The sequence below is a fragment of the Chrysochloris asiatica genome, unplaced genomic scaffold, assembly GCF_000296735.1.
Source record: "Chrysochloris asiatica unplaced genomic scaffold, ChrAsi1.0 scaffold00067, whole genome shotgun sequence".
Taxonomy (NCBI): domain Eukaryota; kingdom Metazoa; phylum Chordata; class Mammalia; order Afrosoricida; family Chrysochloridae; genus Chrysochloris; species Chrysochloris asiatica.
The window spans coordinates 7,854,228-7,868,791 of record NW_006408585.1 but is presented as its reverse complement, the minus strand read 5'-3'; the positions used below and the strand labels follow the sequence as shown (position 1 = coordinate 7,868,791).

At 37.9% G+C, this 14,564-nt stretch overlaps 1 protein-coding gene across 1 annotated transcript in view; it reads right to left on the bottom strand.

The window, feature by feature from the left end:
* The window catches only part of RTN1 (reticulon 1), a 317,230-nt gene that overhangs the window by 184,114 nt on the left and 118,552 nt on the right, over window positions 1-14,564 (bottom strand). The gene's annotated exons all lie outside the window — the stretch shown is intronic.

Here is a 14,564-nt window from a genome sequence, read left to right as displayed (position 1 = left end):
GTCTCACTGTTAAAGGAAACATAAGCCCTGGCTATCTAATAATGATGATGACAGTTGGATTTATTTACATATTTTATATGTGCCAAGCACTGTGCTAACAGTTATACACGCATTCTCACCTAAGCGCTGTAACAAACCTATGAAGCAAACACTACAATTATTCCCATTTTACAAGTGAGGAAACTGAGAGTTATAGAAAGTAAGAGCCTTGAACAAGGTATCACAGTTTTAAAGTGAACTGGGCTGAAGAGTTTCCAAGGGCGAGGAACTTTCTGTGCTAAAACGGGGAGAGTTCCAAGCAAACCAGGATGCTCACATTAAAAGTAGCTGAAGATCCTGACTAATGTCACTGTAGAGACGAGTGCACTTCCAACACATTATAAACATAACAAAAAAATAAATAAAAAGAAAAGAAAAAAAAGTAGCTGAAGAAGAATGCAAACTTAGGTAGTTGGATTTGAAAACATTTGCTCTTCACCATTATCTTCTTATACTGCTTGATTTTTTTCTTAAGTGATCATAACTTAAAAAACAAAAACAAAAAAGAGTTCTCTCTAGGGCATCTAGCAAATGTTAAATAAAAATAGTGATAACCAGAAAGTCTTTTACATGAAGTCATGCTATCCTGCACTGCAATCTCCATTAGGGTGGTTTTGAAAATGCTATTAGTAAATGCACTTTGAAGAAAATGCCTTTTGATTTGGCACCTGAATAAAGTCAGTATAAATGCATACCAAGTATTTTTGAGGCTTAAAGCAGTTGCTTTATCATGATATGAGCATGAATATGAAAAAATTCACTACTAAGCCTCACTACAAGTGAAATACATTTTCATGGACATTTTCACCCAGCAGTGAGTTGTTTTGCATCTGGAGTCCCAGAATAATTGATGAGAACAGTACTAGGAACCATGACGGACAAGTCCTGCTCCTTGCAGAAGCCGGCTAAGAAAGCACAACATAGAAATGCAATCTTATAAGATATGGCAAGCCTGCCTGCTCTGCAATAAAATGAAATGGAAACTTTTTTTTTTTTTTTTAAATCAAAAGGGTTTTTCCTTTTTGCCTTTCTCACATAACAGTCTATTTAATCCCAAGTGAAAACAAAGACAGAGGCATCTCTTGGCTCTATTAGGAAACCAACTGCTTCGATTCTTCACATGGTTGCTAAAAGCCCATCTTCAAAGGAGATTGCATTAATAAACATTTATCATGACACCAAGGTGAATAAAGTTCACTTACCTGCATAGTGTATTAGCCAAAGTTAGGTTTAAAATTAAAGAATGAAAGATACAGGATGGAAGAAGTGCTGTGGACATATAGAGGAGAAAGTCTTCATATGTGACTTGTGAGACATGGAGGAGTTTTCCAGAAGAGCTGGTGTTTGGGTTGATGAAGAGGATGGCAACAGGAACAACTAAGAAACCCCCACACTTTACAAGCAGAAGGAGTAAAGCTGTGAAAAACTCTATAAAGTCTTATGACAAAAAAAAAAAAGAGTGTCCATGTAGTTGACACTACATACAGGCAACAAGAAACATGTATAACAGAAGTTGAAAACAACATAGAACTTGGAATTTTAAATATTAATGCATGATTTCATTTCATTTAGATGTCTGGGCTTTGGAAATGTATCAGATTTGCATTAAGGTCAGTTCAATATTTACAAAACTCTACTTGTTTTATGGTTTCCCCAAATTTTTCATTGAAAATCTTAATGCTATTGTTGTTGTAGAGTGACGTTGAGTCGGTTCCAACCCACAGCGACCCTGTATAGAGAAGGAGTGGCTGGTGAGCTTGAACTGCAGACCTTGCAGTTCAAACTGACTTTGCAGTCCAGTGCATTACCCCACAGCATCACAGGACTTCAATGCTATAGCCGAGCTTAATGCTCTATTCAATGCAGTCCTGGTGTAGTGCTGTGTGAGAATGCACTGCAACACAAGGCCGGTTTGAACTGCAAGGCTGGCAGTTCAAATTCACCAGTCGTTCCTTGGAAACCCTATTCAAGGTCACTATGAGTCAGAACTGACTCGACGACACTTTACAATACCATAGTCAAGCTTTGTATATGTATGCCTGTATCATTGTATTATTTATTTTCATAAACCAGAACTTCGTTGGAGTCAATGTTGAGTAAGTAGATCAATAACAGATACTCAAAAACAATGACACAGATTTTCAAACCTAGTTAATCCCTGGAGACTTGCCAGCCTTGAGTTAGGCAGTGCATGAGCTTTCTTTCCTTCAGCAAAGTTACTCATCATCAATAGGATATATATTTTGAGTTATTTCTCTAATTGTTGTGATGGATCTGTGATGGTCCATTTACACTCTCATTCCCCCTATGGTATTTTGGTCCAATATTTGAAAAACAGTTGACCTCAACAGAATTAGCACATGACTTGACTAAGAATAACCAAGGGTTCAAAGCTGTCAACTTTTCTTCAGTCTGCCTTATTTACTGTCCAGTTTTCCCACACATATGTGGCGATTAAAAACACCATGAAAATATACCTTCTCTCAGGTGCACCTTAATCCTCAACCTGACATCTTAGCTTTTTAACACTTAAAAGAATTTTCTTTTTGCAGCAGCAGCAGATTTGCCTTATACAATATGCCATTTGATTTCTTGACTACTGCGTTCATGATCATTCATTGTGGATCCAAGAAAAATTGAAATCCTTGACAACTTGATTGTTTTCTCCAGACTGCCACAAGAACGAACAAACCTATCTTGGAAGAAGTATGGTCAGAATACTCCTTAGACTCTAAGATGACCAGACTTCTTATGTACTTTTGGCATGTTCTTAGAAGGGATCAGTTCCTGGAAAAGGACATCGTGCTTGGTAAAGTAGAGGGTCAGTGAATAACAGGAAGACCCTCAACAAGGTGGATTGACCCGGTGACTACAAAAATGAGCTAAAACATAAGTATTGTAAGGAAGGTGCAGGACCAGACAGTGCTTTGTTCTGTTGTACATGGAGTCTCTATGAGTCAAAAATCGACAACTACAGCCACAAAGAGATGCTGCTAAAATCATCAGTCAAAACTAAATGCAAGAAGTGCAGACATCTCTTTTTAAGGTGCCAAGTTAGCTCCTTAACATCTACAAAATTAAAACCTAAGTGTATCTTTTGAGCATCATGGAGGTATGTGAATCATAAGCATTCATAAAATGTCACACCTAAATTAAGCCTTATCATCAGATAGTATTTATTAAACACCCACACCCTCCATACACATGACAGTGTGTGAGGGACATTAGCAACAGAATGCTGTGTCTTCAGCCATGAAAATACTTCAAAATAAAATGCCAAACTACTTCTGGAGGTCATAAAGATAATTTTTTGCTGGGAATATTTTCATCATAAATTTCAAATAAGCAGTGAAATGTGCTAACTTCTCCCATATGGTGAAATCTTCAGTGAAGTGTTTCATAGTCAATTATCCTTATCAGTAAATAAAAAAATTATTTGCAACCCAAATTATTCTCTGAAGAATTACTCACAAATGGATATGTCATTTTGCACTATGGCTTTTCAAATTATGAGACAATTAGATACAGACTGAAAGGTAATGTCTATGTTTAAGTTGCCAAAGAATCATTTCATTTTATACTGATGATCACACAATTCATTATTTATTGCTACTGCCTTTTGTAATTACTTAGAAGAATACACAGGCTACAAAAATCATAAAACCCGGACAAACAAAACCTATAAAATTATTTTTTTTAGTATCTGGAGACTGAGGCTATACACAAATGCCTGAAAAATAGAATTTTGGTCGGTCAACTGGTATTTTGTCCACAAAGTACAAAAATAATGTTTGCTCTTGTATCATGTATTTGATCTTTAAAAATACCAAACTGTGGTTTCTATACTTTCTAGAAAAAATCCTGATACGGATTCTAAATGAGTTATGTTATCCACTTTTTTTGATCCCTTAAACTCAAATCCACTGTGATCCAGTTGATTCTGGCTCAGTCAGTTGATTCTGACTTACAGAGGGGTAGAACTACTCCATAGGGTTTCCCGAACTGCAAATCTTACGGAAACAGATTGCGTCATCTTCCCTTCAAGGAGCAGTTGGTGGGTTGCCCCTCTTCACGGTGTCCCACATAACTAAGGTTTTCTTAGGATTTTTTTCATTCTTTTTTTCTCATTGTTCTTCTAACATATTAGTATTGAGAGATTTCTTTTCAAGCTTACTAATTTGGGCTTTCATTGCTTCAAATGTATTCCTTTGCCCTTTCAATGTATTGTTCACTTCTGAGATCTGTATTTGTAATTGCAGGTTTTGCATTGTTTCAAGTTTTGCATTTATTTTGTGTTTGCTTTTGTAGTATTTTCCTGAATTGTTCTAAAGTTTCCCCTGCTTCCCTAAGTCTTTCTGGCAATGCTTTGAAGGTACCTAAATATCATTCTTTTGAATTCTTTTTCAGTTTGTTCTATTACTTTTTCGTCTTCAGAAAGGTTTTCTGGTATCCATGTTATTTGTTTGAGCCATTCTCTCTTGTTTCTTTGTATGAGTTAAAATTGTCGGGGTTGTTGTATTTGTGTCTGGTTGATGATTGTATGTTGATGAGTCCTTAGGCTCTCACCAACTGTTTCTGTGGATGTAGTTAGAGAATGGAAGTACGTACTTCACTCTCGGTTACTGTTAGTTCACCTCAGTTTAGGATGGGTTTGGCAGCTGTTGGCTGCTATCTATCATTGATCAGGTGGAATAAGAATGGGTATTGGCTCTTGCCAAGTGAGTGGAACTGCAGAGTGTACGGTAGTTTGTGAAAGCTGTATGGGCAAGGTTGCTGTCTCCTGTTGGGTAGGAAAGAGAAAACTCCTCCGCCCAACACACAAGAAAACAAAACAGAAAAAACAAACAAGGATCCAATAACAAAAAGTGAAAAAAAAAAAAAGCAGACAGCAATTACCTTCAGATGATATGCTATACATTTATACAATGATACAGTTGTTAATTTAGATATTATTCCTCACCTTAAAGTAGTTCATAAATTAGACCTGAACTGTGTTGTGCTTTCCCCACATATTTGAAGTGGTTTCTTACTTAGAATCCCTAATGACAGTAAACTGTAGATCTGTTAAGACATACTCTATCTCATTATCTATTATCAAATCTAGTTAGCTATGTTAGAAACAAATGGTGTTGTTATTAAGTGCCGTGGCATTGGTTCCAATTCATTGTTGTTGTTGTTGTGACGTGCCCTTGAATCGGTTCCGACCCATAGCGACCCTGTATAGGGTTTCCAAGGAGCAGCTGGTGAGCTTGAACCACCAACCTTGCAGTTCAAACCAACCTTGAGGTCAAGTGCTCATCCTACAGAAACAAATAGTCAGTAGGATAAGCACCACACCAGAAACAAATAGTCTCCTAATTTATTTATATAACAGTCTCCTGTTAAGGCTACTCAAGGAAAAACTATAATTAATGCCATGTCATGTAATTTACTGTTTTGATGCCAAGAATAAAAGAAATACTATTACATATATGTTGCTGGAGACAGCATACACAGACCCTGGGTTGATTAGTGGCAGCCCCATTGAACCACCTCTGAATATAATCAGTTTAACCCAGATGCTCTTCTTCCTCCTGAAAGTATATAGGAATGTGATAATTAAGAACAATGTAGCGTTTTAGGTATAGATAAATGAAGCCCGGTGCCTGAGATTTTGCTCACAAACAAAAGTTTGCAAAGTGTACAGAGACAGCTTGGCTCCTTTCAGAAACCTTGCTTTATGTTATGTATCCTTAAGAAACCACATGTCGCTACTCTAGATCATTTAAGCCTAAAAATTAATAACAGCTTGATTGAACCTTTTTTCTGTAAAAATAAAAATGTTAGATTGTTAAGAAAAAACTATGAAAATATCTTAAAAGTTGTTCCTGTGAATCATTATGTCCTGTTTTGAATGATTAATCACATTTCAGTTCCGTATCCTGTCTTAATCACACCCTTTGTGACATCCTCCCTTTGTGAATTACATCCTTCCTTTGTAATAAATCCCTCCCTAAAAAAGAGAATAAAAGGCTGAGGTAGAGTGAGTTCTGCATGCAATGCTGTGCAATGCTAGGCAATATGTTTTCAGATCTGTCTACCTGCCAGCTTGCATCATATCTGTGTGTCTGTCTTTTTTGTATATATTTCATCTCTCTCTGTCTCCATCCCTTTCGCCGCCAGATCTCCCTTCTTCGTGACACCCACACTTCCTTGTCGAGGCTAGAACCCGACATAGGACCTCAACGTATGTTGTGTACATTCTGATGCTAAAAGTGAATTTCTGATAAATAAGCCAGTATTGTTGTTGTTGAGTACCACTGAGTATATTCTGACTCACAGTGATCCTGTATAGGGTTTCCAAGGAGCAGCTTGGGGTTTAAACTGCTGTTCTTGCAGTTCAAACCAAACTTGTAGTCCAGTGCTTATCGTACAGCACCACAGACTCACATTAAGCTCAACATTTATCTATGATTATAAATAGTCTCATTTTGGAGTAAGCCTGTAAGTATCTCATAACTTTCCATATTTGCATATCAGAAGTCGTTCCACCACGTACGTGAGACTCTCCTGAAGACAATGCAGTGACTACATTGAAGTTGCCAACTTACACCACCATGTCTAGGATTTAATGGGGCCAATAACATGAGGTGCGTAGTACACCATCAGTTCTCAACTAGTCTCAATTATTCAAAGCCTGATTTATCATGGCTTTTTACTTATAGTCTCTCTTCTTTTTTCCACCCTGCTTTCCAAGCCATCTCATTCATTATCTTGCCTAATATAAAATGAAAAGAAAGAACAGGAGACAGGAAAAGAAATGAATTTTCAGTCCATCTCTGCTACTCTTTTTTGGCACTTCCAGAAAGGGATGTAATAAGAGAATGATAAAGACACTTACTAAAATAAGAGGTTTTAAACATTAAAAGTACCATGGGCTATCAGAAGAACAAACAAATCTGTCTTGGAAGAAGTATAACTAGATGCTCCTCAGAAGCCAGGATGGTGAGACTTGTCGCTTATACTTTGCACTTGCTATCATAAAGAATCAATCCCTGGGGAAGGACATGATGCTTGGTAAAGTGGAGGGCGGGGGTGGGAACCCATACAAACAGGAAGTCCTCCAATGAGATGGATTGACACAATGGCAGCAGCAATGGGCTCAAGAGTAACCAGAGTTGTGAGGATGACACAGGACAGGACAGTGGTTCTGTTGTGCATACGGTCACTGTAAGTCAGAGCCCACTCAGTGGAAGATGCCACCTAAACTTTCACTTCTCAAAATCGAGCAATATTTTTATAAGGGATTGGGTTCTTTTATCTTTTGGGTTTCTTATTTTAAATAATGGAATGGAAATACCTATTTCTTTCAATATTATAGGTACATTAAAGAAGATCTCTGGCAGAAAAAAATATATAAATATTATCCTCTTTCTTTAGTCCTTGGCCTAGTTAAAATTATGTTACTGTTAAAGTTAAAATCTATTTTGAATATGAAAATGCTGCCTCCATTTGAATGCAGCCATATCTGTAGGCAAAAATGGGTTATTTACTAGAAGAAAAATACAATTAATTTTGGAGACGTTTTCTTTTATTTTGAAAGCCTCCTTTCTCTAGGAACATTAACAATGACTTACTGATTTATAAAGTGCTATATGTTAGAGGCAGTCAAAACACTTGCCTTACAATTATGTTACCTTGTAATTCTAATCTCAGTAATACCTAGCTAGAACATAAAAACTGCCTTCAGAGAAAAAAAAAAGAAAAAGAGGTTTTAAATTATCTCACGGTTTCTCATTCATGCAAGTCTTTCTGAGATATCTCTGGGAGGGAAAAAACTTGTAAGCTTTTGGTTAGCAGAAAACTATGTTAATTGTTTGTACCACCCAGGGACTCAAAATGTGGGGTTTACAAATTGGGCAAGTATCTACACTGTGGCAAATGAATATGTATAAGGAACTATCATTTTCATTTAAATACAAAGAAGCTTTAAATTCCTTACATGGTGGAATTAAAACATAATGCAGCTATTGAGTTAATGATGATAAAGCTCTTTATTGTCCTATGGCAAAGAATGTAAGATTTTTACTAAAGTGACTTTCTAAATTGCTGAATTTCCCCTCCAAAGCATTCTGTATCCTACTTGGTAGAATGTACAATCAATTGTGAACACAATGTGTGTGAAAGTGGCTTGTAATATACACAACACTACATCGATTATTACAGTCTGACTCTGAAGGACTGTGTTCTTCCAGTCTCTGCAGCTTTGACTGTTGCCTGCTGTTTTAGCTGGGTCACCACGGGCAGAATTGAGGGCTGAAGCTGTTATGCAAAAACTTCAAGCCAGAGGTATGAGGAAGAAAGAAGCTATTTGACAGACTCTCACTATATTGATCAAAGTTAGCTCATAATACTTCAATTCTTTACTCCTTCCCACCCACCCCCACCAGCAGTCACCAATAAGAACATGTGAAGTTAATAAAATGCAAGTAATTTTCCTAAAGAATTCTATATTTATAAGATATCTTCTGAATGTTCTTTCTGGGATAAACTATGATCAACATAGATGTATTCAGTCATAGCAGTTCTCCACCACCACAGTTAAGATTTATGGAATCATATGGTGAAATTAATCATATGGTAGCGTAGTGGTTACGAATCGGGCTGCGAACCTTAAGGTCAGAGGTTCGAAACTACCAGCCGCTCCGCGGGAGAAAGATGAGGCTTTCTACTCCCGTAAAGATTTACACCCTCGGAAGCCCTGTACAGGGTCGCTATGGGTCGGAACCGACTCTATGGCACTTAACAACAACAACAACAATGGTGAAATTAAGCAAGAGCCAATTCATACCACATCCAAAAACATCCTCTCAGGGAGGCACCATGATGACAAATCTTTCCTCTGAAAATTTTTCCTAATAATTGAGCTATCATCTTTTTCTTATTAATTGAGGTAGTAACGTCAAACAAGCAACAACTTCTATACTACTTTACTGAATTAACATTTTAGAGGGAAACCAAATTAATAATAAACAGAAACTATATTCAAATCTAGGGTAGAGATGGCTAGTTATCCACCTATTCATGATACCCTTCCATGTGGCTGGCTGCAAGCCCATAGCATGCTTTGCTTTGTACCAGACACTGGGATAAAACAACAAATAAATCAGTCTTTCCCAGGAGATCTTCATCTGTTTGAACTAGAAAAGTTTATCAACAAAGAAATCAAATAAGATATTGAATGGATTCGACGTTTTCCCAGCATACAGCAGGCTGAAGAGAGCAGATGGAGTAACAGGAGGGGCAGTGAATCCTGATGTTTACTAAATAGGCAAGAGGAAGTCCAGGACGCAAAGGCATGAAAGAACAGAAGAGTAAGACTCCCTGAGATAGAGCAAGCCAACAGAAAAAACAAAACAGACGTTACGAGACTGGAGAGAGTGGGTGTGTCAGGTCCTCAAAGGCTATGTTCAGGGAACCAAATAAGTGAAAGACCAATGTAACAAGATCAAGCTCACGAGCTGCTCCTCAGAAACTCTATACAGGGTCACTATGAGTCGGAACCTACTCGATGGCACTTAACAACAACAAATATATTTCCAAGGACTCCTGGTGTGGTGCTGTTGGATCAGCACTGGACTGTAAGCAACAAAATCAGCAGTTCAAACCCACCAGCTGCTCTATGGAAACCCTTTACAGGGTTGCTATTAGTCATAACCGACTTGACAGCACTTAACAACAGCAACAACAATATTTCTATATAAAGGAACTCTGGTGGTGCTGTAGGATAAGCACAGAACTGCAAGGTCAGCAGTTTAAACCTGCCAGCTGCTATGCAGGAGAAGGCTAAAGCTTTCTGTTCTCACAAAGCTTTACGGCCTCGGAAACCCTATTCAGGGTTGCTATGAGTTGGAATCGACTCCATGGCAGCTGGTTAGGTTAGTTTGATATATTTCTAAGTTCCTTAAGTATTGATGAGAACCTCATTGCTTTTCTTCCTTCCACTACCTTCTACTACATCAACTCTGCTTCTTTTAGGGACACATTAAGGCAAAGACGTGAAATGATGTAGTGTAGTGGTTACGAATCGGGCTGCAAATCTCATGGTCAGCAGTTCGAAACTACCAGCTGTTCTGTGGGAGAAAGATGAGGCTTTCTGCTCCTGTAAAGATTTACAGCCTTGGAAACCCTGTACAGGGTCGCTATGAGTGGGAAACGACTCCACGGCACATAACAACAACAACACCTCACAATAGCAGGGTAGGAATTTAGACTCAGAATGAATGAGTTTCCCTTCCTATATTTAAGTTCTACCAGAACTTGAAAGAAAAATCCTTAGATAACCCGGGAGTAATTGGCATTTCCTGCCTATTCTGGCCTTGGCCCTTTACTCATCACCTGTGACAAGGTACTGTAATTACTCAGGATAAACGATGACAAGACAAGGTCCCTGTCCTTAAGGAACTCCGGTACTGGTGGGAGTCTGGCCTGCCACACTGACAATCAGCAGGCACTCTGATTCATGCTTTGAAGGAAGTCTGTTAGCGGCTACAAAGAACGTCGAGAGAGTGAGGAACTCTATTTATCCTGGGTTCTGGGAAAGATTCTCCAGAGGCCCAATGCTTGTTCTGAAACCTGACTTCCTTAGCACGCAAATGTAATCACATCAAATCAAGGGAAAAGTGGCTATGACCAATATTAACAAAATGTAACATCACCTTTATACCCAACAGTCATGCAACTAAGAGGAAGCTCTGAAGAGAGAATAGGAAGAGATGATGGAAACAGTAACAACAAACCATTACAGGAAACATTGCCTAATAGTGCTGACCAGCCAGGCAGTAATCAAAGTTGGGAGTTTATGTAACTCATAGATGCAAATATGGAACAGAACTCTTCAGTCAGGATAGATAAGCTATGGAAAGTAGAGAGCCAGGTTCTAATACAGACCTCAAGCTCCTCATCAGTGGTTGTAGTGGTTTTTGCTTTGTTCTTTACTATTAAAGGGCAACTTCATTTCTATTTGTTTTTGTTTGTTTGTTGTTGTTAGGTGCCATCAAGTTGGTACCGCCTGATAGCGACCCTATGCACTACGGAACAAAGCACTGCCTGGTCCTGGGCCAACCTCACAATCGTTGCTATGCCTGGGCCCCTTGCTGCTGCCACTGTGCCAATCCATCTCATTGGGAGTGTTTCTTCCTTTTTTACTCCAACCCTCCACTTTACCAAACATGATATCTTCTCCAGTGACTGGTCCCTCCTTATAATACGTCTGAAGTATGAGAGATGAAGTTTGGCCATCCTGGTTTCCAAGGAGTATTCTGGCTGTACTTCTTCCAACACAGATCTGTTGGTTCTTTTAGCAGTCCATGGTACTTTCAATATTCTCCTCCAACACCGTGACTCAAATGTGTCAAATCTTCTATGGTCTTGCTTACTGACTGCCCAACTTTCACATGCATATGAGATTACTGTGGTACCTCACAAATAAAGAACCCAGGAGACTGTAAACTGTCACTACAGAAGTTCATTTTGGTAGCAGTGAATCCAATTTCATCATAGAGAACAAAGTAAGAACAGGGAGGTACCGCAGTGTGACCCATTCCACAAGTATTTATTCACTTCACCAGCACCTTTTCACAGCAATAAATACTATGTTAGAGGTGGAGGCTTTCAGCTTGGAAAGAGAGTGGAAGCCTGTCAAACTCGGATTCTACCGCCCATTTTCCCTATTTCCCCATTACTGGATGCCATTCCAAGGAAAGATGCCTGTAGGGAAAGCATGCTTATTAATATATGACTCATAATATGCAGCATTTACATAATAAGTGTGAGCAGAACATGCAAAGTAGCTTTTATGGCCATCATTTCATTTAGTCCCTCAATGACCCTGTAGAACTGGCATCTCAGGCCCATTTTGCAGAAAAGAAAACAGTGTTCAGAGGAACAGGATAGTGGACCTAGGATTTGAGCCCATGCTCTCCAGTACTCATTTACCTCCCTTCTACTGGTGCGGCACTATGGGTTAATGCACCAGACTGCAAAGCCATTTGAACTGTAAGGTTGGTGGTTCACACTCACCAGCTGCTACTTGGAAACCCTAGACAGGGTCACTATGGATCGGAATCAACTCGACGGCACTCAACAACAACAGTCTTCACTGAAGAAAAACCAAGAGTTATCTCTTGGACCATATATCACTAATGATCATTGTTTTTTTAATAACAGCATTATAGATTTTCATATCTTTATAGAAATTTTAATTACTATTTATGTACTTGTTCCTGTTCTGTTCCAAGCATTGTTACTGTATATGTTGATGTTTAACTTAGTTGGAATCTGGAGCTAATTCTGAGTTCCTGCTTTTCCTATTAAATGTTATTTCAAAAACTGGCCCCATGTTCTCACATAGTTCACACCAATTGTCATTTTAACTACCATAAACTTCTCCACATCCAGTAAATGATTAGGTACCCTTCCAAAGAGCCATGTCTTGTATTCATGTACCCTTCCCACATTCCCACTTTTCCTCCCATTGAGGTGTTTATGGATTGTAAGAATTCCTAAAGTGCCTATAATTTAAATTTTATTTTTCCTATACATTGAGTTCCTTGAATACATAACTTCATCAGTATTCAAGGATGTTGATGTGATGTCACATGTGATATGAGTCCATTGGTAAATTAGATAAGGATTATTAAAATAATAACTAAAACAAGATAGTTTTTAAAAATCCCTAGAATGAGAAATAGCCATTTTTTGAAGATAAAATGAAAGGACTCATAGTAAAAAAAAAAAAAAAAAAAAGATGCGTCATTAAAGGCATTTTTTTATTAGAAGATCAACAAACTACCCAGCAACAAAATCTAAGTCAAAGCCTCTTCTGGTTTTGAATGTTTCTTTTTGCAATGAAAAGTAGGAGGAAAGAACAGAAGTTGAAGAGATTAAATAACTTTGTATCCATTTAGATAGTGAAATTTCCCCCTGGGTTTACAAAGCTAAGAACACTTTTAAAGCACCAATAACCTTCTCTGTACACCGTTGCAGAAATGAAAATAAGTTAAGTCAGCTTTTTATCCTAAGCCTCTTAGCTAAATTAATTATTTAGAGCCAATAAAGAGCCAAAATGCAAACACATGGAAGAGGTAGAACAATATAGTATTTTCTGCTGTACACAAGTTCTTCCTTTGTCTGTGGTCAAATCCGTAGATCTTTTGCCATTATGTCTTCTGGATTTTCTGTGCTGTTCGTGTTGCTTAAGTGCTGTCTAGTCAGATCCCACTCATAGCGACCCTGTATAGGGTTTTCTAAGAAACGACTGGTGGGTTTGAACCGCTGACCTTGTGGTTTGCAGTTCAGTGCTTACTTTGTATGTATGTTTTAGTATAGCCTTTTGGGAGGGGAATTTAGCAGTGTTTGTTTTCAAATTGAAAATTCACTTTTGTGGAAATTAATCCCCCTTTGAACATTTTATAGAAAGAAACTATGTACCACATGCAAATTCATATTAATTGTGGTAAGTTGGTGATTTAGTGGCTGAAGAGTAAATAAAAAATGAATTTTTAAATCTATAGCTACAGGGGCATCTATTACAAGATGACAAATGAAAGTGGGAACTGGTAAACATCTTGAATTTATTTGCCAATCTACCTAGTCCCATTCTTAATGGATATATTTTAGTAACAGGAAGTTTTCCTAGATCACCAGATAAATTTAGATATGTTTCTTATTGCCACCTTTTAGTTCTCACTTTACCAGCTTTTGTAGATCCAAAACATTGCAAATGTTAACTAGGTACATCCTGTAGCTGCTTCAAATGTTGTTTTTGTTGTTGTTGTTAAATTCCATGGGGTTGGTTCCAACCCATAGCAACCCTGTATAGGGTTTCTGAGAAGTGGCTGGTGAGCTTCAACAGATGACCTTGAGGTTCAAATGACTTTGCATTAACCCATAATGACAGGGCATTAACCCATAGCTTCATACCAGGAGAGGTGCCTAAGTCTTACCAAATACCCTGGCTTATGTTGCAAACAGTTGAATTTTGTGTTACTGTAGGATCAGCACTGGTCTACAAACCACAAGGTCAGCAGTTCAAACCGACCAGCTGCTCCTTAGAAACCCTACACAATGGGAACTGACTCGAAGGTACTTAACAACCACAGCAATAATGTAGATATTGCCTTGGACATCTTTTCCGTTTATAAAATAATGTGTTTTCCAATCATTTGTGTTAATCTAGTTCATGAAACTCCTCAATGCTCAATCTGTTTCATCTGAATTCTTCCTGCAAAACTGATTTAATCTTTTTTCTCCTTAAAAAGAGTATCACTTGAGGGTTAATTTTAGTGTCTCATGAAATAACTACATTGATAAAAATCCATAAGAAACATTATAACAACAATAAAACCCCTAAAATCGGACTGCCAAGACAAATTTTGTCATCTGGTGCTTTGCCTCTACCTAAGTTCATTTGTTTGCCTTCCATCTGTTTGGAAACTCATTTAAGTAAATTAACATTTCCCCATAATTAATCTGGCTTCCATTTC